The following is a 20,905-nucleotide window of genomic DNA, read 5'->3' on the forward strand; positions in this document are numbered from 1 at the left end:
ATCTAGTTCTTACACCCACTCGCAACTAGAGGACAGATTAGAAAAGGGATGTTCAGTTTAAACACAACTTACAGTATTGAACTATTGACAGTGAAAGACAACATAATATAGTGAACAGGACACTAACCTTCTTTTGCTTTCTTTTCTTTGAAACTTTCTTGCCTCGAACTTCAACATCTGGACGCTGTTGCTCCGACTCGTGTGTGCATGTCTCCACTTCCTCTCGCACTGCAACGACTATATTTTCATGATAAGCACATCCATCACTCACTGAGGCTCCATCGACTCCCTGAAACATAGAACTTTCATTAGTATGTATAATAATATTGAAAACACAAAATGTACTTGGGGACCAATACCCATACGTACATCTCAATAGCAAAACACGAATGAACGCATTGTGTAGAACATTCAAACGACAATAGTTCACGCATTGTTGATCTAGTTAGATTGAACTGTCAAGATCCATACCTCGGGCTCCGCATAGACTTCCATTGATGATATTATTGAAGATGACGCTTCAGCAACTCCCTGAAACACAGTAATTGCATTAGTATGGTTTTCTATTTTGTTTAAAAGAACATAAACTTTCTGCAGGCGTCAACGGCTCATCTAAATAGACCTGCACAAATGATTAGTTGTCTAAAATAAATAATGGATATCTAAATATGATTCGATTTGCTCCATCGTTGGAAGTGTCACCACCCAGAGATCTGCATCAACTACTAGGGGTGATGTTCTTGTTGAAGAAGCTCTGTCAGCTCCCTGAAACATAGTACTTGCGTTAATAAAGAAGGAAGTATAGCGGATGTAATCACGTCATTTGATCTCGCATGATTGATCTGTCAGTATCCATACCTCGAAATGCATAAGAACATCAATGGACGCTGTAACTGCGGTGCACACTTCTGCAAGCTGTTGCGCCGACCCGTAACTGCATGCTCCCCCTTCTTCTTGGACTAATGCTCCATCGACTCCCTGAAACATAGGACTTTCATTAGTAATGAACACAATATTGAAAAAGAAGACACATAGGAGGGCGACGACAGAAGGACATACCAATGGCTAAAAACGAAAGAAACATTGTGTGTAACAATCACGCTACAAGAATGCAAGATCTGATGATCTCCATCGATGGAACTGTCCGGAAACGTACCTCGAGCATCTGAGTGACATCTACGGTTGTCGTCAATGCGTTGGACTCCTCAGCATCTCCCTGAAAGACAGTACTTGCATTATTTTGGATAACAATAATTATAACTGAAAACAAAGACTAGAGGACGAGTACTGTGGTGTACCATTAGGTAAAATAATTACACGATCAATTAAAACTATTGATTTACATGCCTAAAACAAGTCAGTGTCAGAATAGCTAAGTAAGATTACCCGATAGGCGCTTGAAGTGGCTGATGACTGCAATAACGACACGGATGGAGAATCTTCCGCCTTCATATTGAGTGGATACATAAATGGGGAAATTATTGTTAGCTAATGCTACACACTACCGCAATGCCGAGAGATAAATACGTAAACTTGACTCACCAGTGGAGGGATGTGGACGAATAGAGTGGGAATAGCGGTTGAGAGCAATTTTCGCCTCGCTCGCGGTGTTTTCTTCTTTATTAGCAATGATGTGGAGTACATGTCTGGGCTAAAGTGCCTGCTGCAGATGCGGTATCGATCACCCCTCTTGTCCGCAAAGACTTCTAGGACTCTACTTTCTATCTCAGAGGCTGGATATCCGCAATATCGGACCCATTCTCTTATCTGATCTATTGTCTTAGGGAAAACATGCATTATAGTACCTTCAGATTTGTTATGGGTCTTCGAAGGGCAACCGCCAATGGAACAGGCAGGCATTATGGAAAGTTCTGAAAAGTAAAGATCAACAATTCTCTATGAATACCAATGTGTTAAAACATTAAATGACACATAAAAGGTTCAATGCAAGGTCCGTTTTGGTTCTTGGAACTATACACGTTATTCACATGCGGATAAGTATTTCAATAACTTTCAAAAAATAGAAAAAGTAATTTGACTAAACTCAGAACATGTGACTAGTTCCTTGCATGTACTGTCGAGAACGAAAAGAAAACATGGATGCAATTTGATGACTACTAGCAAATAGATATAAATTAAAAAATTGGGCGCAAAATGATTATGGTACATGGACTTACCTTGACGAACAAACAGTTGGATGCAGGGATCAGAGTAGTTTCTTGTCGTAGAACAGGGACCAGTTCACAGGTTGCAAACTGACGAGTTTGCTCAAAGTGGTCACGGAAGTTCACAGAGACGAAGAGCAGATAACCAGCACCTTCACGGGTTGACTAGCAAAGCGCAAAGAAGTTCTCATTAGAAATATGAAGTGGGTTATAAAGAATTCGAAACAGGGGTGTGTTTGTGAATGAATGACGTGTATATGTCGTGGCATTATGCGGTTTGCAGGGGGCCGTCCAGCGTGTGGGGGGATGCTTGGCAGGAGACACGGGGTCTGGAGGTAGACATGGGAACAACAACCCATGCTCTATAGACCACTTTGAAGTGTACATGGTCTTTGGCACCTCTTGGCCTTTATCGCTCCCTGACAGCTCCACTTGCCAGCACAAGTACCCCGGTGCGAACTGCCTTTGATAGGGCGGGGGGTGGATTGGGGCGGTGGTCGTGCAGACAAGACACAGGAAACTCGTGAATGGAGACACACTTATGTGGATTGCAGGGGGCCGTCCAGCGTGAGGGGGGATGCTTGGCAGGAGACACGGGGTCTGGAGGTAGACATGGGAACAACAACCCATGCTCTATAGACCACTTTGAAGTGTACATGGTCTTTGGCACCTCTTGGCCTTTATCGCTCCCTGACAGCTCCACTTGCCAGCACAAGTACCCCGGTGCGAACTGCCTTTGATAGGGCGGGGGTGGATTGGGGCGGTGGTCGTGCAGACAAGACCCGTTTGCCGCAGGGCCTCACCAAGGAGAGGCCATCTAACTGAATGTAAGAGGATGGCTGCAGGATCTACTACATGGAAGGCAGGGGGGTGAGTTTATAAATACCTCACCCTCCCAGGAGAATATATGGGGGTCATCTCTGTACCCGGTGCCCAAAAAGAGGATTTATTATGATCAACCATATTTATTATTTACCTATAACCATGTTTTGTATCAATAAAATCCAACAGCTTTTTATTGCCAACGTTTGATGCCAACCCACAAAATAATATATGTATGACTGCTGCATATATGGGTTCAACGGTTATGTGGATTGAAGGTGTGCGGCCAGCGTGAGGGAGGATGCTGGCCGGAGACATGTGGTGTGACAAGACAAGGCACTGGAAGGCTATTCAACGGAGACACACTAGATTCATTTAAAAAATCAAAACAACCATTGTTAAAATATATGTTGGGCTTTATTTTAGATTTTAATTAAACATAAATAATAAACATTACACATTGTAAAGTTGAGGTTGCAGCACATCGAGGGAAAATCCGCGGTATTGTCCACTGTCACTGGGGAAATGTTGTCTAATGGCAAGTACCGCACAGGCAGGTATCACTCTCCGAACGCGGTGTCCGAGCCTCCCGTGAAGCCACCAAGTGAAGCAACGATAGGCCACCAGCCTGTACCACCTGTGAAAAAAAAAGATGCAAACTGTATTAAACTGACCAAACTTTCTTATCAATGTCGATTCAGGTAACACATGTCATTTTTCTTACAAAAAAATTATATCTAGAAAATGCACTATATGGAACCAATTTACATGCGTTCGAATGATATGTAAATGTAATTTTATATGTGGGAGACGACCATGAAATAGTGGTGGCATCACTGACATCACAAACAGAGTATACTTACTCGTTACTCGGATTACGCGGACGAACAGTGCCACGAAGTTCGTGCATAAGCACCATCATCATCCTCAACACTGTCCGTGAGAGGCAGGCTTCCCTGAACTCTGGCAGCTCGGTGATGCATTGCGGACTTTGCTCGCCTTCCTGCAGACTTTGCTCGCTTTCCGAAATGTAGGCCAAGCACCCGGAATTTTCACGGCAGCAGCAGTTCTCCTCCTCAGTTGGCATTAGCTCGCACCGATTGCACGTGCACCAGGTGGAGACGCCGTCCATGCGACATGGTCCAGGCTCTTCATCCGTTGACTGGTCCTCCCAACTGCCGTCCGAATCCCCATCGTTTTCGCGTGCTTGCCTTTCCAGTAGTTCCTCCTCGGTGTACTCGGGCTCGTACATATACGGCATTATTGTGGCCATTGTGCGGTAAAGATAGTAAAATAATTTACAGAGATGGTACAGGTGTTCACACGGGCTACAAGCGGCGAAGGTAGCTGACCAGAGCACTGAAACGAGTCACAGAATACTCAAAGTAACACAGAGAGAGTAATGGAATCGAAAATCTGCTGCTGTATGTTGTGAAACGGTCTGTTTATACTTATTGGGGAAAGAGGCGTCCTGCCATTTCCATGGCAACACGTCAATAGCTGAGGCGCAGCGATTGTTGACACGAGACGTGCTTGAAATGGGCAGTACGCGTCTGCTGATGTCAGGCTCAGGGGCGGGGGATTTGATTTAGTGCCGCAAAGGCAGGTGAGCCAGGTCGATGCGGCGAAATGATAGGATTATCACAAAATGGAGGCTGATTTCGAGTGCGATAATGGGCGAAAAGTCGGGTAAGGTCCATAGGAAAGTTTCCTACGATCTACCGATTTATGCTTACAAACACATGGCCGACCCGTAGGGACAATAAAAAAAAAGTCCCGGAACTCTCCTTTAACCATTTTCCCCAGCCCACCTTGATTACTCCAAATTCCCAATTAGTATGGAGTTTAACACTAAGTACCAGAGATCAGTATTATTACCAAGGGGATGGGGCAGGGTACCGTTCACAGTAACCAAGCTGGATAGCTAGAGAACTATTTACCCAACAATTTTTGGAACCATGCCACGTAGATCAAGTGGAACTTCCACAGCCACACTTACAGAATAAACGGCATAGCACAAAGCACTTTAATCATTTTCCCCAATCCACCTTAGTTACACCGAATTCCCACTACAAGCTGAGTTCAAACCTAAATGCTGAGAGACAGTATAATTGCTGAAGGAACGGGGCAGGGTATCGGTCACATCAACCAAACTTGATATAACTATAAAACCATTTACCCAACAGTTTTTTTTTCAAGCAACCGCCACATCAACCATACACTAGGCCCTCCGCCACTTTACAAGATATTCCACGGAGGACAATAACCGCAGCACAAGGCACCGCACAAGTTTACATGGGAGAAACCACGAAGAATGAAGAGAGAACCCTAATTTGCAAGCACTCTGCCCAATAGAAATTCAGCGAGAAGTGCGAATAGTACTGATTCATACAGGGAACTGTAGGGTAGTTGAAACGTGACAACGTTATTCAAGAATAAGGAATGAAAATTCTCAAATCCAACGCCTGACGGTCTTTATTCAAAAGAAAGAAAGTACTCAAATCATGTGCTTAACGGCGTTATGGAGAAAGAGAAAAACACTCAATTCACACTCCACCAGTTATAATCAGTTGTTCACTCAATCAATACAGCCCGCTCACAGTTACCAACATTTGAAAACCATATAGGACATATCTTCGGTATACACATACTACAAGTGCACCGTTTCTAATAGCAGATTAGTTTTGTGCAAACTGACCCAACTTCCTTTGCGAGTAATTAGGCAATGTAGATAAACAACCAATACACAGTTTACCATTTGCGACTTTCGCTGCCCCTGGCCCGGCCCCAGCTTAACAGTCCAACAGTCAGTACACTTTCAAATGCACTTCCAGGATGTATAGGTCTTAGCCAATGGGGAATGTGGGATTATGTTGTATGTGATATGTTTTGCTTATGGTAATTTGTGGTTTTCCGCTATAAAAGGTGTAACTCAAAATTGGGCTTGTTGAACGTGGTTTCAGTTCTGTTGTACGGGGCTGACTGACACTGCCAGATGTATTTGCATGTAATAAAATGTTGTTTTCCTCACAAACAGTGCACTTCTTATTGATCCCCTTGGATTGTTTTTATTGAACGGTTTTTCGGCCAACCCTACAAGAACATATGGCCAGACACCTAAACAAGTGTGTACCAATCCCAAAAATGAGACACAGAGCATCTTAATGAGAATATCTCCTTTCCCAAAATGTCTACCCACATGGCCACCTAGTAGACACACATTCAAAACCTACTCATCCACCAGTGATATATCAAAAGCAAACATGCAATGACCTGGCACCATAAATGGCATCCGTACACCATAATTTGCTACCCACACCCTTGCAATGTGTAAGGTGAATGACCCAAAACCTGAATGATAAAAGCAATCCAAAATAGGCCAAAGAATCGATGCACCATTTGCAAGGAAAACGAAGTTTTATTACATGAAAAAAGTATCAGACGGTCCTGTGGAACGGAACCAACAGAGAGGTCTACATTATCTTAAACACATTCCCCTGAGCACGTGACCTGCTACATCGTCAGTTGTGTGAGGAACCAGGAATGAGACACAGAGACAGAGGAGACATGCCTGTGCCCACAAACCTTTATTTAAATGAAAAAGGGTTAGTAAATGCCTCACTAGCCCTAATCTATGAGGAATGTCCCTACCTCAAACAAAGACTAATGAGTCTGTCAATGTCAAGATGTCCAAATGAAGTAAAACCTGTGTCCATAATCCTATGCTGGAACTCACACTGTAGAACAACTGCAAGGTGCAAAGGCTAATATTTCTTGTCTTCTTTACGTATTCAAAAGTGGTCAAAGTTCAACATGAAAGTCAAAATCCAACAAATGGTTTTCTTCATGGACAAAGGTCACAGTTCTAGAATGAATCTCCTCTCCTAGGTTCTTTGCATTCAACATCCAATTTCAAAAGGAATCAACAGGTTTCCAAGAGGGTTCACATAGCTTGCAGGACTGTCTCTATTCCCCAAGGTTTTCCTTTCCTTCCAGTTTCAAAGACACCATTCTTTTGAGGGCCTTTTCCTTTCCTTCCAACCCTTTACCCACAGTTCACAATTCACACTTTCAAAACGTTATTGCTTTTTATCACTTCACAGTTCATATATTGCTTTTCCTTGTAACAGTTTATATAGACTATTTCATGCACTTTGTCTTCACCTGGTATACTCTCCTGCTAGGACTTTGTATATGAAACACTTTAAAGTATCTTCACCTGGTATACTTTCATGTCATGACATTATTAGATAACTACCTATTCCTTCAGGTATGACTTTATTACTCCATTTACAAGTTTCTTTGCCAATACTTTCATCTATTTAATGACCTCCCAATTGCTTTCTTTCTGTGTTTTCATGAAGCGGTATAGTTTTATACACCATCCACCTTCCCACTTAGGTCTATTGCATTGCTCAATAGCTAAAGACTGCGCTTGGTTCTTGTCACTATCGGTACGCCGGCAACTCAGTAACCCTTTCACTTTTCCTGGGCTTACTTCGGCATTGTTTCTTCTTTCTTGGCTCTACTGAATTGGCTTTGTGTGTGCCCAGACAAGTGCACAATTACCGCTGTCCTTGCTTCCTTGGTGTGCGGTTCCTGCAGTGGTTCCCTTTTCCACAGTGAACTGCCAGCACCTCTGTCCCACCTTCTTGAGGTCGCGTCAGCTTCTCTGCTGTTTGCCACAGTGCGTCTTTCCTCTGCGTCGTATTCAGCAGCATTCCCAGTCGGCAGGCAGATCTGCGTCTGTAGCTCTCTCCACTCCTTCTCCTTCCTGTGACTGCATTGACTTCTATCAACTGAGTTTGGGGTGTATTTAAACTTACCGACTCGGCTATTCCTTCTTCAACAAGTAGACGATTGCTCTTGATACTCGGTCCCAGTAATCATCACTACTCCGCCATTCTTCCTCGTGTCAATGGATTTCCCTCTTACATGGTATTGAAGAATTAAAGGTTGAGCTTTATTAGGATTAGTCTTTTCTATTTCTAGTCTCTTCCTTGTGTCAGTGGTTATGGTTCGTCCTCTGAAATGATATTGGGGAAAGGAATACTGAGTTAGACTAGGAGTAAACTTCTCGACTCCTATTTTCTTCCTCATGTCAGTGGCTAGCATTTGGTTGCTATTGTTATCCTGGGTAAAAATTTAAGTAGATCCACTAAAAGGTTGGAGAGGGGTATGACAATATGCCATTAGAGTTTGGGGAATCGAGGAATCATCCGTAAAAGGAAAAGGGGGTATGTGTGGTTTCCTTTAATCATACCTCACCCCAGATGGTCCTCCCTCATATAATCACCCCCAGGGTCATGATACGGTAGTGGCTGCCATCCCCTGGCTACATAGGAGAAAGCTGCATCAGAGAAAGTAGTGAGGACATTGCCAGATTCATCATTGTTGATTAACTACCAGGTACATTGTAACCATAATACATTTCTTTAACAAGTAAATATTCTTGTCTATCATGTGATGTGCACCTCTCGATTAGAGCCTTAATTAGAGCCTTAATTAGGGGAGGGTTGTAACCCATGCTTCTTTGATGTTAGCGGGAATGGAGTTGGTACTAAATGAAGCATTCATGAATTTAGTGATAATGGGAGCAAGTGAGGGCGCGCAGGCTTTAACTATTTTAACAGGGCAGTTGTCGCCTTTACAGTTTGATGGCTTCAGGGAGGCTATAGTCTTTAGAACTTGGGGGGTGGTCACCGCCATGAAATGGAATAGCGGTATGTTGGTGGGGGTGTCCAATTGTGCCATGGGAGGAAGCTCCGCAGAATGTGCTAGAAGATTTCTTTGCTGGGCAATTTTGTTTTGGAGGGTGTTTACTTTGGAAGCTAGAGCACCCTGAATGGTGGTGCACCATGCTTTATCGCAGTGGCTGGGCTAAGAGGTGGAATAGGGGATTCTAGTTCTCTGATGATGGAGAACAGTTCTTTGCTGTTAGAGGCCGCATTAATAATGCGTTGATTAAGCAAGTTTGCTTTATGCGTAAACACTGCGAAGGTTTTGGATATAGTGAGGAGTTCTTTTTTGGATTCACTGTTGTTTTTTTTCTAAATAAGTGTTCTAATGCTGCTTTTCTCCTTCTCAGTTCAATGAGTTTCTCGCTGAACCAAGGGTTGCTGCTTTTGGGAAGTTTCAGCTTGAGGGGGGCTACTTCATCAATAGCTGTTTTGGGGCAGGTGTGGTAGTGAAGAAAGAAGCTGTCAGGGCTATTGTCAACTGTCAACTGGCGGTTGTGCATTGAGTCATTTGTTCAGAATGGGCTAGAGGGTTTCTGGGGTGAGTTTGCATATGTTTCTCAAAAACATGGGGGTGGGAAGGGTGATAACTGACACTGGGTTGTTGGTTAATATGAGGTTGAAACTGGTTAGGAATTCAAAGTGGTCCGTCCATGATAAGTTTAGGATGTCTTCTAAGGTAATTAAGGTGTTCAGTATTAGGATCCAATCAAGGATTCTGCCTTTTCAATGGGTAGGGGCATTTACTATTTGTGTAAATGGCATTTCTAGGAATGTGCTATGGAAGGCGGTGGCTTTGTGATCTGCTACATCATTATAGCCTAAATTAAAATCTCCTAAGAGGATGAATTTAGTATTAGGTTTGAGCAGAGGCGTAATGAGGAGTGGTAGCTCAATATCTGGGTTGCTAATTGAGTTGGGGGCCCTGTATACTGTTATGAAATTGATGGTAGTGTTAGGGTCAGTAGTTAATTTGAGATAAAGGAGTTCGTAACCTGTTAGGATATCCATATTACATATTGTGAACTGCAGGGTGGATTTAGAGATGATGGCTCCACCTCCTCCGGTGGCATCAGGGCAGTCCGCTCTGAATATGGTATATTCAGGTGGAATGGCTAGTGCTAGTAGTGGACCTGAGGCTGAGTGAAGCCATGTTTCGGTCCTTACTAGGAAATCTAGTTTGGAGTTTATGATAAGGTTGTGTACGTTAATGGCATGTGCGCCTAGTGAGCGTACATTGAATAATGCGCCTTTAAGTGGTGTTTTGGGTTGTGAGGAGTGTGTGTTTTGGTAGTTGGGGTTAATGGCTGTGCTGTAGAGTTACCATAAGTTTTGTGCTGGGAATTCTGGGAATTGGGCGGTGGATGAGTAATTATGGTTGCATGCTTGTGAATAGGTGGTGACTGGAGTAAGAGTGCGTAACTGATAGGAGGGGAAATGCTGTGGTTTTTGGTGGCTAATGGGCGAAGGTAGGTGCGGCAGGATAGTCTAGCTCTCCTTGTGGGAACTAATAAGGGTTTGTGGGTGTCAGTAGGGTGAAGGTTCTTGAGGCAAGGCGTGAGGCAACTTGGTGAGGTGTGGTAGGTTGCGATCCAGTGGTGTTGTAAGGTATGAGTGGGATGGCTGATGTATTAGGTAAGTATGGCGCTCGGCACGGTAGCGGGTGATGTCTGGGGCAGTGAATGAGTGCTAATCCTAGGCCTTGGTGGATGTAGATACATTTATTGGCACTACCTCTGCTCCTCCCATCCCAAATAATGGTACAGCCCTAGCAAGTCTCCTCCCTTATCTCTCTGGGATCCCAGGTCCCCATGAATGACCTGATCAGGCACCATTCTTATGTTTGAATTTTGCATATTTATTTATCCCTAGAGTGCAGCGCCTGCAGTTCAAATAGGATGACCGCTCTTTGGTTGAGAGCAGTAATGCTCTAAATCTTCACCAGGCCCCTTGGCATCACAGAACCCCATACCCTGCTCACATGAATTCAATCTTCAAAATGCACATCCCTACCCTTCCTCCCTGGATCCAACATTCCTTTCCCAGCTCCTCTGAGCTCTGCAGCTGTACTCAATTAACTGCTATCGCCACAATGTGTCTACCTGTGGCCTTGGCAGTATTACTTCTCTCTGGAGGGAAGGTAGTGGGACTTGTCTCAGGATCAACTGGACAGAGCCACAGCTCCACATTAGGCCTGTTTCTCATACTTTCATAAAACGCATCCTGTAACGTGACCTACAATCTAACATGCTACCTTTGCCCCCAGACCTCGCCTTTACTGCAACACTTCTCTGACTTCATCTCATACAACTTCCTATGTCAGCTATCTACTAGCGCATCTCTAAAAACATAACACTGTATACTACAGCTAAATGCAAAATACATCATCCCTACTTGATGCCACTGCAACATTTTTGCTAAGGTTGGTTTATAGCAGTTGCAGGAGTGGATGACCTCGAAAAAACGAATCTCTCACCTTCAGGCTGGGTTTCAGCAGGGGACAAGTACCATCAACCAATGTTTTCACCTGTCCCTTGTTTTACAAAAATATACAGCACTAAAGAGGAATAGGGTGTGGACAGTCTTTGTAGACCTCCAGACCGCCATCAATTATGTTCCCAAAGACCAGTTGTGGCCAGTTATATTGAAGCAGGGGGTGTCTGCCAAACAGGTAGCAGTGATGAGCTAGCTTTATTCCAACAACACAGAGGTGTTGACGTGGGGTCTTGTAGAAGAAACTACAAACCAGTTTAGGGTGGAAAGGGGCGTGCAACATGGCTGTGTCCTTGCCCCGCTACTGTTCTACCTTCACATTAACTAGGTGATTCTGGAATTGACAACGAGATGTCAGAATGGCAGGCTTGGTCCCCGCAAGTTAGACACTGACATTTTTTCTGCACTATTTTTCACCGACCATGCAGTGCTTTTAGCAACATCACCGATGGGAATCAGGCATAGCCTGTGATATTTTGCTGCCAAATGCTCTCAATAAGACTTGACTCTAATCAAGAGCAAGACTAAAGTACAGTTTTTTAGACCCAAGAGATTAATGTATTGTGCATGCCCTATGAAGGTAGACAGGACCAATCTTGAGCAAGTCACTTATTATGATTACCTGAGAGTCAGATTCACTGACACCGGGGCATGGTCCGCACAGTTAGATAAATCACAGGTTATTCTGGAAAAAATGGTGGCAGACCTAGAAAGTTCTTTGTAGATCATGACAGAAAAGCAGTGTCCTCTCCTATTAAGATCTATAAAATAAAGACGCCTCGTCAGCCCCATATGGAGCTGAACTATGGGGGTATACTAAGTGCCAGAAACTGGGGATTGTGGAGAATGCATTTTTAAAAAAGCTATTAAGGCTTCGAAGAAGTTTTCCAAATGCCCCCTCGTTAATGGAATGTGGCCTGGAACCGATAGTTTCACTGATAGCCTGGAAACCTGTACTTTATTGGATACGACTATGGTTGATGCCGGACCCAGAGAAATATCGCGAGGCCTTTATAGATGTACTGAATTATCCAGGAGGGTCTTTAATCCCATGGGTGAAACATATAAAGCATGAGCTAAGTGAGTTAGGACTGAAAGACATGTGGCAGAAATCAGAGAATTTACCACACTTTGCTAAAGAGAAGGTGAAATCCGCTGTCAAACAGGCAAGGCACGAATCTCTTATAAGCTCCGGTTTGGGTATAAAGATGGGACTGGAATACCTATCTTTGAAAACAGAACATTTAGATTTGATCTCGCCGGCGCATGCATGCAAACTGATCAACGAGGTCAGGACAGGCACTCTCTGGACTGGAAAATTCATCAGTGGTTGGAAAGTAAGTAATTCCGAATCCTGTCCGCTGTGTGATGCATGTTCAGAGACAATCATGCATATCCTGTTATTTTGTGATCGATACAAGGACTTGAGAAGGCTGTATTTACTGCCTTTGTTTAAGAATGTTTGCGTAATTCATGCCATGGAAGCTCTGGTTCAAGCCCTATGTCAATCAACTGTATCCATGAATGATACATATTTTGTGGCAAGATTTATTTACCGAGTTTGGTCACGCAGAAATTCTCAAATGAGCAACTGAACAATGTCTAACCCTCAAGATATCCATTTTAAATTTGTTTTACAACATTTTAGATTTATATTTGTATGTATTGTTTGGTTTGGTTTCTTTTAGAATATTATTGTGTTTATGTATAGAATGTTTACCCTGGAAGTCATATATAATTATCCATATTATTCATAGTGTCAATTCATCCAATTATTCATAGTGTAAATTATCATTGACACTATGTAGGATTTTGTATGCTAAAAGCATAATGCCAAATAAAGCAAATGATGATTGTGATGATCACCCTTATTTTAACCTCTGCATCTGCAACGTGAATATATTGTTGCTCTTTCGGTGTGGCTATATGGTGTTTCTAATGGTATCCAATCTTTTCACTGAAAAATGTTTCACCTAAACTGTTTTCATCGAATATTTTCTAACGAAAACATTTTCAGCGAATATATTTTTGGGTGGGGTAAAGGGTTCATTTTGTTTGCTAAATGTTCGGAGTAGGTTATTAAGTGGGCTATACGGGCGGTTGGATGGGGAAACACCCACCAAAAAAATAAAAAAATAACAATGCAGGTGGTTAAAAAATGATCGTTAGAAAATATTAGATGAAAAAGGTTTTGGTGAAACATTTTTTTGTGAAAAGACATGGGGCCGTTTCTAATATGTGTCAAAGCTAACAGCAACTGGATAGATGTGCATTTTGCAGCGCCCAACGAGAACTGACAACTCTTGGCCGCCTGCTAATATGTTTTGCGCAGGCTGAATCTCTTTACTTGCCTAGGACGTTGCACTTGCATCCCAACAAATGCTCCCTTCCCTACTGGCAAAATCCATGTCCACGTGTTCAGATAGGCAAGCCGTTGCAAGTAAGGCCACCTTGCTGACCTCAAATGACCCTCGCCATGACACCCCTGAAAACATTTACAGAGGAGGTGCCATGGCAACCGCAGTCTGCACAGCTGACGCATCCACTCACCCACGCTCGCAATGAACTCCATGCCTATACGAAAAACAAATAAAAGTAGCAAGCAACAGATGTGTTGCAGAAACATGAGAAAATGGTGCAACAATGAACCCGTCACCTGCCTACATCAACCAATGTCCACAAATGGAAAACTGAAATTAAGCCATAAGACAATATATCACACTGAACTGAAGTATGCACACATGTCCCCCAGAAATTAGGCCTTGTTCACTATGAGGCACAGTGTGTGCCCTAAAACCTCCTGATAACCATAGGACTAACTCAGTCGGAGATCATGTGATGACCAAAGGGGCCAATCCACAAAGAACCACAACAGCACACATGTCAACCGCAAACCAAGACATGCTGCAAATGGCACAAAGAGACTACAGACAGTTGAATAGAAACATGATGGGAAACAATGGACAAATATGAGCATGATAATATGTCAACAAATAAATAGAACAAATGGAAACCTACAACTACAGAACTATGTAGATGAGTCAGCAGGCTAGTCCGTGGACATTTCTGTCAATGCCTGGGCCAAGGCTGTTTCCCCCTAAACATCTGACTCTTGCAGGTGTCCCTCCATTAATTTATGGAGGGCTTGCAGGGCCTCCCTCATACTTCACTCAATCTCCTCTGCTGTGCTACAAGACTCCTCCAGAAAAGAAGCCTGAACCAATCTATCTGCAGCCTCGGCCCTGGCAATTCTGCCCCATGTGCCCGCTGCCTCTCCTCATCCTTGTGCCTCAGGAATTGGACCTTAGATGACACTAGGACATGCCTCCTGCCTTGCCTGCTGTACATTTAATCCATGTTGCCTCCTCCTGACAGCTATCCTCCCAAGGATGTGTCTCCCCATTACCAACATCACCTAATGCCTGGCAATATGTCTCTGAAGCAGGTACTCCCTATGTTCAGCAAATGGTTATGGGACTGGAGGATGTGCTGATGCTTAAGCCTCCTGTCTCAGAGACAGGTGTCCAGCCTGCACATCCCCTCTGTACTCCTACATGACACTGCAGGCAGGGCTGCAATGGCCTCCTCCATCAACCCTGATATGTCTAATGAGGTCCCCATGCCATGGGGCCCCTCCGTGGTTTGTTCACCACTAGCTGTCCTGCTGCTGAGGTGTCCACCACAGCAATGGTGCAGAGGAGCAGGTGGATACCTCTTCTCTAGTCCAAGCCCCTCCACCACCATCTTATTTGAGTAGCAGATAAAGAGCTACAATTGGGAACCCATGCACAAGGTTTTTACAGACATGTGCAAACAGCGTTGATTATATGGAAGGCGATATGCACTCAGACAGCCATTCAGAAGATACACTCACTTTGAGACAGTGAAAGGATGTTACCAAGAAGGATACCCACTGCCAAAGTGTCAGAATGAGGATATGGGAATCATGGATGAACGCTAAGTAAAATCCTGACGACAACAGAATGATGTCATGATATGATATATGATATGATATTTTATTTATATCGCGCTCGTACACAAGTGTTTCAGAGTGCGACCAAGCAAAGGGAGAACAAAAAATAAAAACAACAATCTTACTAGTTCCAGTGACATTAAGAACACCCAAGTGCATGGAGAAGGGAAAACGGGGGAAAGTGCATGGAGGGGGAGAAGTGGAAAGTGCAGAACAGAGGAGAGAAAAGAATAAAGAATAAGTTAAATAAATAAATAAATAAATACATACATACATATGGCAATGAAAAGGTGGTAGTGCAGCCAGCAAGTGGCAAGTGCAAGATTAGTCAGATAGGGTATATCTGCTAAGTGCAGAAGGTGAGTAGGGGACTGTATGGGTACAGATACAGAACCCAGTGCAATGGGAGGTCCGGAGGCAGTGCAGGAAGGAGGCAGGGTGAGCAGGTACCTCGGCCCAAAAGACAGAGGGTGTCCAGGTGCACAGTGCTAAGGGAGAAAACAGGTCAGTAGGGGAGAAGAGGGGCATAGGCGGAAGCAAAGATGAAGGTCTTGAGGTGCTTCTGGAACCGTAGATGGTTCTTCTCAAGTTTCAAGGTGGCCGGTAGGCTGTTCCAAAGGGAGGTGCTACCCGAAGACAGAGATCCGCCCCCAGTTTGTTTCTTTGAAAAATTACTGACCCTGAGGGAGTTAGAGGTAGAGGAGCGAAGGGCTCGAGAGGGGAGGTATTTACAGAGGGATAGTTGAAGGTATTTTGGACCCAGGCCCCAGAAAGCCTTGTGGACAATGCAGAGGGTTTTAAATGTAATCCTTGCATCCACTGCGAGCCAATGAAGGGATGTCAGAGCTGGAGAGATACGATCCCAGGGCTTGAGGCCAAGGACAAGTCTCGCAGGCCTGTCCTGGATTAGTTGTAGAGGGCGGAGAGTGCAGGCAGGTAGATTTAGAAAGAGGCTGTTACAGTAGTCCAACCTGGAGAGAACCAGAGCTTGATAGACAGTGAGCTTCTGGCGGAAGGAGAGGAAAGGCAGAGTACCTCTGAGGAGGTGAAGTAGAAAGTTTGACTTTTTAGTCATGAAGAAGATATATAAACCTATGCTGAAACGATATGAAAATACTTAAAACTGACAATGTAACTGAAGCACAGAGAAAAACATGTATCTAAAAATGAAGTACTCATAAAAATAAGATGAAGTAACTTGCTGACCAATAACTGTAACGCAAGGTAGAAAAAACATGCTGAAGCTTGCAGAAAAGAGGTATATACATAACGTTTAGAACAGCCTTTAGAAGGAAATGGACGATGGCCTGTGTTAAAGAATCAACCCAGCTACCTCAAAACACGATCCCAGGATTTCAGATTCAAGACTTGATGAAGAAACTGGTTTTGTGTGCAGAATAAGGGAGTACCTTCGCCTGGGATCAAGGAGGCTATTTCGAGAGATGGGTGAAAGGCACAAAGGGAGTAGAATGAACGGACCATGCGCGCACAACATATTTCTGGTAAGAGTAGGAGAGACAAGGACATTTGCAGATGCCAGGTGTTGGACAACCACAAAGGCAAAGCCGATGTGAGGTGGAGGGAGCAAGTCTCTAAAGGCCAGAAGGGGAAATGACACAATGTTTAATAAAATCAAATAGCAGTATTTGAGAGGCTGAAATTGACAAAATCATAGTCTCCTAACACCTGATGAAGAACTCAAAACAAAGGCTATTCATTAAAGCTTTGAGTTAAGATAGTGGTGTGCTCGCACTCCCTCGAATGTCCCAGAACAGTGAGCAGACTACGAGGTCAACTACAAATGATAGACTTTGGCTCAGAATTGGGTCGGTGACATATGATGGATTAATTGGGAAAACAAACAAGTTGACGCAGCGTGAGAACCTACATTTTGTTTTCACTCACGTGCGGCTAGACAAGCCGAAAGTCCAAGGTTGGATTTCCATGCACTTTCATATATAATGTTGCAGTTATTAGTCCACTTCCCTATTCTCTGCTATGATCCGTATGTTATGTACATAGAAGTAGCTCAGGGCGTGTCCTACGGACAAGGGGCAGCCAATGAGATATTAACCCGTATATCATTCTATAAGTAGATATGTTGCCCTAATCCAATCCCTCCTGGCGATATGTTTTATGAAATGTCATGTAGGAAGACATCATAAATGACATATGTGAAAGTATATAAACTCTGTACAAACAAAATGATGTGAGAATATTGAGCATCTACTTTGATAGCTGTCGTATTTCCCTGCTTTCTTTCATCGAGATTAAAGCCGTATTTTAACATCTTCCTTTGGTCTGTCTGGTTATTTGGACTGCAATCATTACTGGTAATTTCATCTACCACATAGAAGACACATCAAGGTGCTAGAGCACATTGGTATCCAGGTGCTCCCCCTTAGCAGCAGTGCTATATGATGTTGATCCTCCCCCAGACACATGGTTTTTGCGAGGAAGTGAATGTAATTGGGCATGCCTGGGAGCTGCGTTGGTATCTGGAGGCCCTGGCATGCAGCTCCACAGGACATGTTGTTCTCTCTTCTTCAGCTGCTGCCACAGTGGAAAAGGGGAGATACAACAAATGAATTAATCCTAAGTGCCTATGGCCGTGTTCTACCATCAATTGTATAAATAACATGCTGTCATCAAAAGTCAACAAACACACACACAGGCCCACAAATGTAAATCTGAATGAAACCTGTCTTACAAGTGAAAGAGAAATGAAAATTTACAATGATGAGACATTCACATGTGAACATAGCACATTGACGGTTGCCCACATACCAATGTCAACTACTCATTTTACATTCCAATAGCAATGAATCTGTGACCCAAGAGTTATCTGCATGCAGGGTCATGGAAAGGACACCTGTCCACATGTGTCATTTGCATCAAAGTTACATCTTCGATCCACCACATCTTGCTACATGCATCCCCAATTGACTGTCCTACATGAAAGTATGCAACACGTGCATGCACACTTTTCTTTTTTTTTTTCTTTTTTCTTTTTTTTTCTTTATTTTTATTAATTTCACCAAAACCAAAACCAACAAGAGAACTTTCAACTGCCTCCTCCCCTCCCCCACCGGTGAGTAGCCCCTGCAACCTTTAGATATTATTATGTTTGAAAGAGGTCCAAAATCATGATCCTGTGAGGGCACCATTGCACCATGTAGTCGGATTGCAAATAGTCCAGGACTGCCCCCCACCCTTTTATGAACGCTCCGGGGGACCCTTGCAAGTCATGAAACAGTTTTTCCATCACCAACAATGACCATACCCTCTGTAGCCACATAACGATCCCGGAGGTTCACATTGCTTCCATTTCTGGGCTATCGCCGCCCACGCCACAATAACCATCCCCATGAAGCATCTCCATTGCGCCTTTGAGTTCCTCGCCGCAGTATGATCCCTCAGACCACACAGCCACACCTGTAGTCCCAACTGCTCAACACAAGGAAACATCTTCTGCATCTGGGCTTTCACCCTTTCCCAAAAGGCCTGTATCCTCTCGCAGTCCCACCAAATATGCTTCCATGTTCCTTCCCGCCCACAGTCCCTCCAACACAATTTGGACACCTTTGGATACATCATATGTAGTCGCTCCGGGGTGTAATGCCACTGCAAAACAATCTTAGCCCACATCTCTCTTGCTTGAATAGAGCGTGTCAACTTAGGGATGTTCTCCTATAAATCCTTCCAGTGCTGCTTAGCGATGGGTACCCCCAACAAACGTTCCCATTTCATCATATAATTCCATTTGACATCCTCCGTTTGTACGTTTATGAATCTATACAGAGTGGACACAAAGGACTTTGCACCCAAGTTAGACCCTGTATACTGTTCAAAGGGAGTGAGATCTCTCCCTGCCCTCCGCTTTATTGTTGGCGACCCTAACCAATGCAGTAATTGATTATATTTAAATCTATCTGACTCTTGTAACACCAGGTCCCTCGAACAAGTCTCAAATGACTTTACCTCCCCATCCTGAAACATTTCCCCCACCTTAGTCCAGCCTGCTTGCTCCCACTTCCCAAAGGCCCTTTCTTCCATCCCAGGAGGGAAATCAGGGTTCCCGAACAGCGGTGTAAACGGTCCTGGGACACTTGTCATCACACCCTTCCCCCATTGTTCGTCCCAAGCTTCTAGAGTAGACCCCATCACTTTACTTATACGCATATTGGGAGATGCCTGGTGTGAACCCTTTTCCATGAGAGAGCTCTCAGCTGGGAACGAGCAACAGCTCTATCCTGCTCCGCCCATATCGTTTGACCATCACCCCCATCCATTCCCTAATAACCCATAATTGTGCCGCTTGGTAGTATCTGAAAAAGTGCAGAAACGCTAGGCCCCCATCTTGAGGTTGGGCCGTCAGCACCTCCCCAGCAACCCTGGGCGGCTTCCTCCTCCAGACGAAGGAGTGTACTAACTTCGTAAGGGCTCGAAAGAAGGATTTAGGGACTGGGAGCGGCAGAGCCTGAAAGAAATATAACAATTTTGGCAGGACTGACATCTTAATCGAGACCATGCGCCCCCACCAGGAGATTGACACGGGGTTCCAGCACCCAATCTCTCTTTTGACCTTATCGAGAAGGACCGTGTAGTTCGCCTCAAACAGAGACTCTAACTTCCCTGTAAGTGTAACTCCCAAATATTTGATCTCTCCTTTCGCTATTTTCAGAAGAAGGGACGTCGCCATCTGCGTTATCTCTGCCCCATCCCCCGCTAACACCAGGACCTCCGACTTATTCCTATTAATCTTCAACCCAGACACCGCCCCAAACTTCTTGAGTTCCCGGCAAAGCGCCGGAAATATCCGAGATGGATCCGTAAGAAGCACCAGCATGTCATCCTCATACGCCATCACCTAATGCTGGATGCCCGCCATACCCATCATAGCAATCGTATGTTGCTCTCTGATCTTGAGTAATAACGGCTCCAGAAAAACTGCATACAAGAGTGGCAAAAGCGGACATCCCTGCTTAGTCCCTCTCTTTAACACCACCCTGTCTGCGATCTCCCCGTTCAGCGCAATTCTTATCAAGGGGGTGTTGTAATTGGCCTTAACCATTTTCAAAAATTGCTCACCAAAGCTCATGCCCTCCATAGTCCTAAAGAGCATTGACCATTCTACCTGGTCAAATGCCTTTTCGGCATCTAGAGCGAGGAGGAATGCTGGTACTTGCTTGATCCCAATCTTTTCTATCAAGTGAATGATTCGCCGGGTGTTATCATGTGTTTTCCGGCCTTGGACAAAGCCTGATTGATCCTTATTGATCAATTTAGGAAGCACCGGGGTCAGCCTTGCCGCTAGGACCTTTGCATATATTTTGGAGTCCAAGTTGATTAAAGCAATAGGCCTATAAGAGCCCAAGAGCTGTGGGTCTTTCCCGACCTTGTGAAAGACCAAGACTTTGGCCTCATTGATCGAATGAGTCACAGTACCCTCCTCCCTGAAGGAGTTGAATAGCTTTACCAGTAGTGGGGCCAGAATGTCCGAGTATTTTTTTTATAAAATGCCGCCGTGAACCCATCAGGGCCCAGAGCTTTGTGAACATGTAAGTCTTTTATCGCCTGTCTGACTTCCCTTCGCTAATTTCAGCTTCCAGGGCTTCTCTACTTTCCCCTGACAACTGGGGTAAACTTATCCCCTTTAGATAGACGCGTTGGGCTTCCCCATTAGGATTATCCGACGAGTATAACTTCCTAAA

This window comes from Ambystoma mexicanum, chromosome 3p (assembly GCF_040938575.1).
Source record: "Ambystoma mexicanum isolate Mex_15411 chromosome 3p, UKY_AmexF1_1, whole genome shotgun sequence".
In the NCBI taxonomy this organism is placed as follows: Eukaryota; Metazoa; Chordata; class Amphibia; order Caudata; family Ambystomatidae; genus Ambystoma; species Ambystoma mexicanum.